Below are 8,174 nucleotides of genomic sequence, written 5' to 3'. Positions count from 1 at the left end.
TAGGCAGAGAATTTGAGTAGATTTTTTTTTTTCCCCCAAAGACACACAGATGGCCAACAGGTACATGAAATGGTGCTCAACATTACTTATAAATAGGGAAATGCAAATCAAAACTCCAATGGTTATCACTTCATGCATCTCTGAAGATTATTATGAAAAAGACAAGAAATAGTATGCGTTGCTGAGAAGATGGATGTGTAATGTTGGTTGAAATATTAATTAGGTACAGCCACTATGTAAAAAACTATGTAGTGTTTCCTCAAAAAACAGAACTACCAAGTGACGTGGGACTTCCCTAGTGGCTCAGATGGTAAAGTGTCTGCCTACAATGCGGGAGACCTGGGTTTGATCCTCTGGAGAAGGAAATGGCAACCACTCCAGCGCTCTTGCCTGGAAAATCTCATGGATGGAGGAGCATGGTAGGCTACAGTCCATGGGGTCGCAAAGAGTTGGACACGACTGAGCGGCCTCATTTTCACTTTCACCATGTGACGGGTGGGGAGGAGTCTGCTGCAGCCAGGGGAGTCATGCCCCGCTCTGCTGCACTCCAAGCCGGCCCCTGGCTGCCCGCCACCCCCAGGGCAGGCGGTGAGAGTAAGCGGGAGCCCAGGACAATGAGCTGCCGCCTGGCCCGCGATGTCGCCGCTGTTCAGCTGGGTGGCCAAGGTGCCTGAGATCATCAGTTCCATCGAGCAGGCCTGCTAGGAGGAGCTGCATTGCCTGACGGAGTTCGCTGACACTTTCGCCAAGAAGTTAGAGGTGCTGTTCTGCGGCCACATGGTGATGGCGCTCAGGAAGGCTCCACCAGCCCTGATCAACTAGTGCATGGAGGGCTTCAGTCACATGAGAGGTGGCTTCTCCTCTTGGATCAGCTTCAGTCTGTGCTGCAGCCGCTGGGGGATGCTGAGCGGGCCCTCAGCCGGTGCGCTAGTCCTTCTCAAAGCCTTGGCTGCAGCTCCTTGGCCTTCGGAAAGGAGTTTCAGGATGCAGGCTTGCGGAGTAGTAGTTTCTTCAGCTCTTTTGAGGAAAGCCACATCCAGAACCACCTGATTAGTGGACTCAATATTGTGCGGCGGGCAGATATTGAGGAAGCTTGAACTATGCTCTTCACAATTGGTCAATCCGAAGTTTACCTCATCAGTCCTGACACCAAAAATATAGCGTTGGAGAAAAATTTTCAGGAGATATCCTTTTGCTCTCAGGGTATTAGATATGTGGACCACTTTGGTTTCATCTGCCGGGAGTCTTAAGGAGGTAGAGGCTTTCATTTCCTCTGTGTTTCAGCACACAAATGAAGCTCTGGTGGATGAGATTGTCAGGGGAGTGTTTAATTTCCTTGGTTCTGTCTCACTGCAGCAAAAATTTGAAATGGCAGACCAGTGTTACAGCTTGGTTACAGCTCAGTTTTATTTGGCAAGCAAAGGAAAATATATCCTTGAGGTGTGAGGGCAGTCCGACCCAAAAGAGGCAGGGCTCAATTTTGGCTCCTCTTTTTATGTTTTTTCTCTTCCCCCTGAGCCTGCCCTATGTAAATTGGGCTAGCCAGGAGGGCTGTTTGTTTTACCTGAGGTTCTCACTCTGGTCCTCAGATTTTCTTTTGTTCCATTTCTGTGGGCTTTTCTTTTTTCTTTTTGCCACTGCCATTTTGGACTCCTTTTTCCTATTCTAATTACCTATCAAGGTCATGATGACCCTGAAGCAGGCCTTCACGGTGGCCTTGGCACAGCAGACAGCAAAGGTGCTTGCCCCGCTATGTGAGGGCTGCCCCCTGCAGGGCCTGCACAAGTTCTGTGAGCAGATCAAGGGAATTAATTCTTCCAAAACCAAACTAGAGCTCCAGAAGCACCTGACAACATTAATCAGGAGCAAGCAACTATTTTTGAGGAGGTTCAGAAATTGAGATCAAGGAATGAGAAGTGAGAGAATGAATTGGTTATTTCTTTCCTGAGATGTTTACATGAAGAGAAGCTAAAAGTTCACGTCCATATTGGGGAGATAAAACAGACATCACAGATTGCAGCAGAGAATACTGGAAGTGAACTACCATCAAGTGCCACTCGATTTAGGCTAGATATACTGAGAAACAAAGTGAAGAGGTCTTTAACAGAACCTCTAGAAAGTATTTTGTCCCAGGATAATAAAGCCAGAGGCCTCCAGGAGCACTCGGCCAGACTGGGTCTGGACACTTCTATGTCTGACATTCAGTAACACCAGCAAAGAGCTGTCTGGCTGTGAAAAGGAGGCCTTGCCTATCTCCAAGAGTTGCTTCAGGTTCCTCAGCTCCTTGGATGACCTGTCCAGTGACTTGGAGAGCCAACCCACCAAACAGCCAGCCCTGCTCTCACCCAAGCAGGGCTTCCAAAGGCACGCCAACACCCTAAGTCATGTCCCTGGGGAATGCCAGGCCTCCGCAGCCAGCATAGGGGTCCCCGGGGGGCTCACAAAAGAAGCTTGTAAGGTGTCACTCAGTGAGCACAGAGACTCCTCATGAATGAAAGGACTTTGAGTCCAAAGCCAACCACGTGGGTGACGCCAGCAGGACCCCCATAAAGATGCGGAGACACTCATGGAGGCAGCAGATCTTCCTTCGAGTGGCCACCCCCCAGAAGGCCTGCGATTCTCCCAGCAGACACGAAGATTATTCAGAGCTGGGAGAGCTTTCCCCATGATCTCCTCTAGAACCAGTTTGTAAAGATGAACCCTTCAGCCCTGTCCCAGAGGAAAAGAAAAGGACATCTCTTGAGCTCCGAGAGCTGTGGCAAAAGGCCATTCTACAACAGATACTGGTGCTCAGGATGGAAAAGGAAAATCAAAAGCTGCAAGCCTCTGAGAATGATTTGCTGAACAAGTGCCTAAACTTGATTATGAAGAAATCACTCCTTGTCTTGAAGAAGTGACTACAGTGTGGGGAAAGATGCTAAGCACTCCAGGAAGATCACAAACTAAGTTTGACGTGGAAAAAAATGCACTTGGCTGTTGGCCAAGGTGTGCCAAGACATCACCGGGGTGAAATCTGGAAATTCTTGGTGGAGCAGTGCCACCTGAAGCACCTGTTCCTCAGCAAACAGCAGCCCAAGGACATGCCCTCCAAAGAGCTCTTAAAGCAGCTCACGTCCCAGCAGCACACCATTCTCAGCGACCTCGGGCAAACCTTTCCAACACATCGGTACTACTCTGCTCAGCTAGGAGCAGGGCAGCTGTCACTTCACAACATCCTGAAGGCCTGCTCGCTTCTAGACGAAGAAGTGGGTTATTGCCAAGGTCTCAGCTTTGTAGCAGGCATCCTGCTGCTTCACATGGGTGAAGAAGAGATGTTTAACATGCTCAAGTTTCTGATGTTTGATACGGGACTGTGGAAACAGTATCGACCGGACATTATTATTTTACAGATCCAGATGGACCAGCTCTCAAGGCTGTTCCATGATTACCATGCCTGGAGGAGTATGACATCGGTCCCAGTCTCTACGCCACGCCCTGGTTCCTCACCGTGTTTGCCTCGCAGTTCCGCCTGGGCTTCGTTGCCAGAGTCTTTGATATGATCTTTCTTCAGGACTCAGAGGTCATATTTAAAGTGGCTTTAAGTCTGCTGGGATGCCATAAGCCCTTGATTCTGCAGCAAGAAAACCTAGAAACCATAGTTGACTCTATAAAAAGCACACTACTCAACCTAGGCTTGGTGCAGATGTTGAAGACTATCAGCCAGGTGTCTGAGATGGACCCCTCTAAAGTTAGAGGCTTATGAAGTTGAGTACCACGTGCTTTAGGAAGAGCGTATCGATTCTTCTCTCAGTGACACCAAAGAATGGACAAATTATAGAAGACCAACAGCAGCTTATGCAAACAGAACCTTGAACAACCGCAGGTGGCCAATGGGAGGATCCAGAGCCTGGGAGCAACCCCTGAGAAGCTCCTAACTAGCAGAAGCAAGCTAAAGCAGGCGACCCCGGACTTGGAGCTGGAGTGGTCAGCCCTGCTGCAGACGGTGGGGCAGCTCTGGAGGCAGACGGCAGAGCTGGGCTGCTGGGAGCCTGACCCCACGCTGCTGGAGCCCTCGGGTAACTGAGGGCCTGGGGCTCAACTCCCACCAGCCCACAGCTCCAGAGCTAGAGTGTGTGTGGCTCCCGCCCTGACACTATCCAGGCCTTAGCTGAGAGAGATGAAGATGCTGGAGGAGAACAGAGAACAAACTGTGCTTCTCAGGGAGGAGACCGACTTGCCGGCACACAGATTCTTCTGAACTGACTCACAATGCGGGGGATGAATGTCTCAGTGTTTTTGTTGTTTTTTAGGTTTAATTCCTCCCTTTTCCAGTCCTGATTACTCAGTGGATTAGATGGCATGGACTTGAATAAATGAACCTTTATGTTTAAAAAGAAAGACAAAAAACAAAACTACCATATCATCCAACAATTAATTTCTGGGTATTTATCTAAAGGAATCAAAAATGCTAACTAAAAAAGATCTGTGCACGCCCATATTCATTGCAACTTTATTTATAATAACCAAGACATGGAAACAGTCTAAGTGTCCATCATTGAATGAATAAAGAAAATGTTGAATATGAATTGAGTGGAATATCATTTACCCACTTAAACAAGAAAATCTTGCCATTTACTCTATCATGGATAGACCAGTGTATCATGGATGTATTGTGGATGGACCATACATTCTTCCCAGTGAAATAAGTCAGACAGAGAAAGACAGATATTTTATGTTCTTATTTATTTGTGGAGTTAAAGAAAAAAACCCACAGATACAGGGAACAGATGGCTGGTTGCCAGAGGTGGGGTTTGGGTGGTGGGTAAAATGGATGAAGGTAGTGAGGAGGTAAAAACTTCCATTCATAATAAAAATTAATTCATGGATGTGCTGTATATCATGGTGACTACAGTTAATAATACAGTATTATATGTTTGAAAGTTGATAAAAAACTAAATCTTTAGTTCTCATCACAAGAAAAAATTTTAAATTTGATGAATGTTAACTAGATTTATTGTGGTGATCGTATCACAATATACACAAATATGGAGTCATTATGTTGTATATCTGAAACTAATATAATGTTATATGTCACTTATATCTGAATAAGAAAGAAGAGTTTGAGTCCTTGAAATGATTCTTAAAAAAGGTATTATCCATACAAATACGATTGAAGCCTGTCATAGGTCATTTCATTTAATTTCACCTCAATCTCATGCACATCATTTTAGCAGATTTATTATGCAGTTTTATATCTCCATTTAAATGACAGCATGTCTGAAATAAATATAGAATTTGAATCTCAGATTTTAAAGCATAAATGCAAAGTTATTACTATCATAAGTTGTGGGCAGAATTACTTATTTCCAATGAAAAGGGACCTTTATTTAACAGGTTTGAGGTTATGTTCCTTAGATGGACAGCTTGAGACAAGAATTCAGATGCAGAGTTTTTTGAGGGAGTGCTCCTCAGAGGGGAAAAAATCTGTAGGAGAGGAAGTAAAGCAGGATAAGAAAGGTGAACAAAAGGAGAAAAGGCAGTAACCTGTGGGGTGAGGCAGCTCCTGTCAGCTGAGGACAGTTTCCTATAGAAGGAAGGCTTCTATAAGCCTTTAACAGCCATGCTCAGGAAACCAGGGAGGTGGGTGTACTGGCTCATAAAAGGGGATATGGGTTGGGGACCACCTATCTATTGCAATAGGAAAGATGGAACTACAGTTGATATAACTCACCACAGTCATAATAGTTGTTTCACTCTGGGCCAATTTAAGAACTAAGCTACTACACCAGTGGTCATGTATGGATGTGAGAGTTGGACTGTGAAGAAAGCTGAGCACAGAAAAATTGACGTTTTTGAACTGTGGTGTTGGAGAAGACTCTTGAGAGTCCCTTGGACTGCAAGGAAATCCAACCAGTCCATCCTGAAGGAAATAAGTCCTGGGTGTTCACTGGAAGGACTGATGCTGAAGCTGAAACTCCAATACTTTGGCCACCTCATGCGAAGAGTTGACTCATTGGAAAAACCCTGATGCTGGGAGGGATTGGGGGTAGGAGGAGAAGGGGACGACAGAGGATGAGATGGATGGATGACATCACCGACTCGATGGGCATGAGTTTGAGTAATCTCCGGGAGTTTGTGATGGACAGGGAGGCCTGGCGTGCTGCGATTCATGGGGTCGCAAAGAGTCGGACATGACTGAGCGACTGAACTGAACTGAAGCTACTACAGTGGCTGCAGAAGGAGTGAGTCTGGATGATCATCTTTGTACCATGTCCATACACAACTGGACAACCAGGCGAGGCCTCAGACTAAGGGCAGTCAATCCATCTGTTTTCCAATGAGTTATGATAGGACCAGATTTAAAAGATGACCTGGGGAAATCAACTGTTTTTAGTTTAAATATTTGAAGTAGGTGGTACTGGGAGCAAAAACTGAAAAGTCAGAGAGGTCTTGATAATTTAATGTATAGGCTGAAGTTATGAGGGAAGCATAAACTATGAGTAAGCAAGTGGGTATATGTGAGGTAGAGAAAAGACATATAGACAGTGTAAGTGAGGAAACTGTTTGCTGGATAAATGTAGGATGGAAGAGAAAGTAGAAACATAAAGGGCAGCTGAATCACATTGGTAGAGCTCCAGAGAAAACCACCATAAAATCCCAATGTTAGTTTTATTTCATCAGATAGGATGTGGGTTCAAACCCTGGGTCAGAAAGATCCCCTGGAGGAAGACAGGACAACCCACTCCAGTGTTCTTGCCTGGGGAATCCCATGGACCAAAGAGCCTGGAGGGCTACAGTCCATAGTGTCACAAAGAGTTGGACACAACTGAAGCAACTTGGCAAGTATGCAGGGAAAGATTTCAAAGAGCAAGATCAGTAAACATCAGATTGGATACATTTCCTCTGGAGAAAGCAGATACTGTTATTTGCATGATTGTGTTTTCTTAAACACCGAAATGCTTCTGGAATGCTTGACAGAATTGCTCTGCATAAGAGAGACTAGAGAATCCAGGAGGCCAGGGTGCCACCAGGAAAGAGGGATAACAAAGGTGACTCTGAAGAAGAGAGATGCCCGAACAGAATTTCAAGGTTGTTAATGGTAGAGTGTGTGTAAACCAATTTACACAGTGAATTTTTTTGGTGAAGTGTTATACAACTATGGGGATGAGGGGGGCAGTTGACATCTGTACTACTCAATATTATTTTCCTGAGAAAGAATTCCAAATGAGCTCACAGGAAGAGCACTTGCCAATCAGAGCAGAAGCCAGAGAGAGATACGAAGGATGGACAGGGGTTGGCCTGGTGAAGAGGGGAAGCTCAGGTCACTATTCTAGACAGTAGTGAGAAGTGTTGAACTCGATCATGTCTATGGATCTTGCTAGTTTTGCCTCTTTTTGTGTTCTTGAATATGAGGTCTTAGGCATTTTGATCTCCTTTAGTAGGTAGAGAGAGAAACTTGGGTGACCTGGGCCAGAGTTTCATAAGGGGAGTTATTTCTGCAATGCTGTGAGATTTCTGAAACAGCGATAAGTAGGGAGGCTGGAACCTGGTTATAGGTTATCACAATTAATCCTCTCTCCCCCATGAGAATACTCTGTAAGAAGTATTAAATATTACAAATATTTACAAATTTTAAAGTCAAGCAAATTCAAATATACCAATGTAAAGTCTCCAGTAATTGCTAGATATTCCTTACCATTTGAATTATGAACTGTTTGACCCAAGAAAACATGTGTATGTGCATATATGTGCATAGGTCCATTCATTTCTGTATGAAAAATATCCATAGATCCATTTTTATGAGATCAAGAGAATCTGAGACATGCTTTGTTGTTTCTGCATTTGCCCTTTGCACTTAAGGTTTGGTCAAGTGATTTCTTGAACATGCCATTAAAATAGATCTCAAGATAGTAATAATGGAGGTTTGAAATATAAAATTAAGCAACACAATAAAGTTGGAGTGGGTAGATTGAAAACAAGTTCATAGCATAATGAGCCTTCATTAGATGTGGCGGTGGTGTTTGTGTGTAAGTGTGAATGTATTTGTAAGTGTCTAATTCTATGATAAGAGAACATTTAACATTAATTCGGGAGAAACAGCTTAGTAGTTTACTGAGCTCTTAAATTCTTAGATTCATCTTGCTTCCTCTTGAAAACACTAAATTAACACTACTACAGACCTTTCCTCCACCCTA

General features: G+C 44.6%; 1 pseudogene; it reads left to right on the top strand.

Annotated features, from left to right (window-relative positions):
- The first annotated feature begins 636 nt into the window (after window positions 1-636).
- On the top strand, window positions 637-4,063 carry LOC133042218 (TBC1 domain family member 1-like; annotated as a pseudogene).
- Window positions 4,064-8,174: the final 4,111 nt, after the last annotated feature.

The sequence above is a fragment of the Dama dama genome, chromosome 21 (assembly GCF_033118175.1).
Source record: "Dama dama isolate Ldn47 chromosome 21, ASM3311817v1, whole genome shotgun sequence".
Taxonomy (NCBI): domain Eukaryota; kingdom Metazoa; phylum Chordata; class Mammalia; order Artiodactyla; family Cervidae; genus Dama; species Dama dama.
The sequence above is the reverse complement of the archived record's forward strand: the minus strand, read 5'-3'. Positions and strand labels throughout refer to the sequence as shown.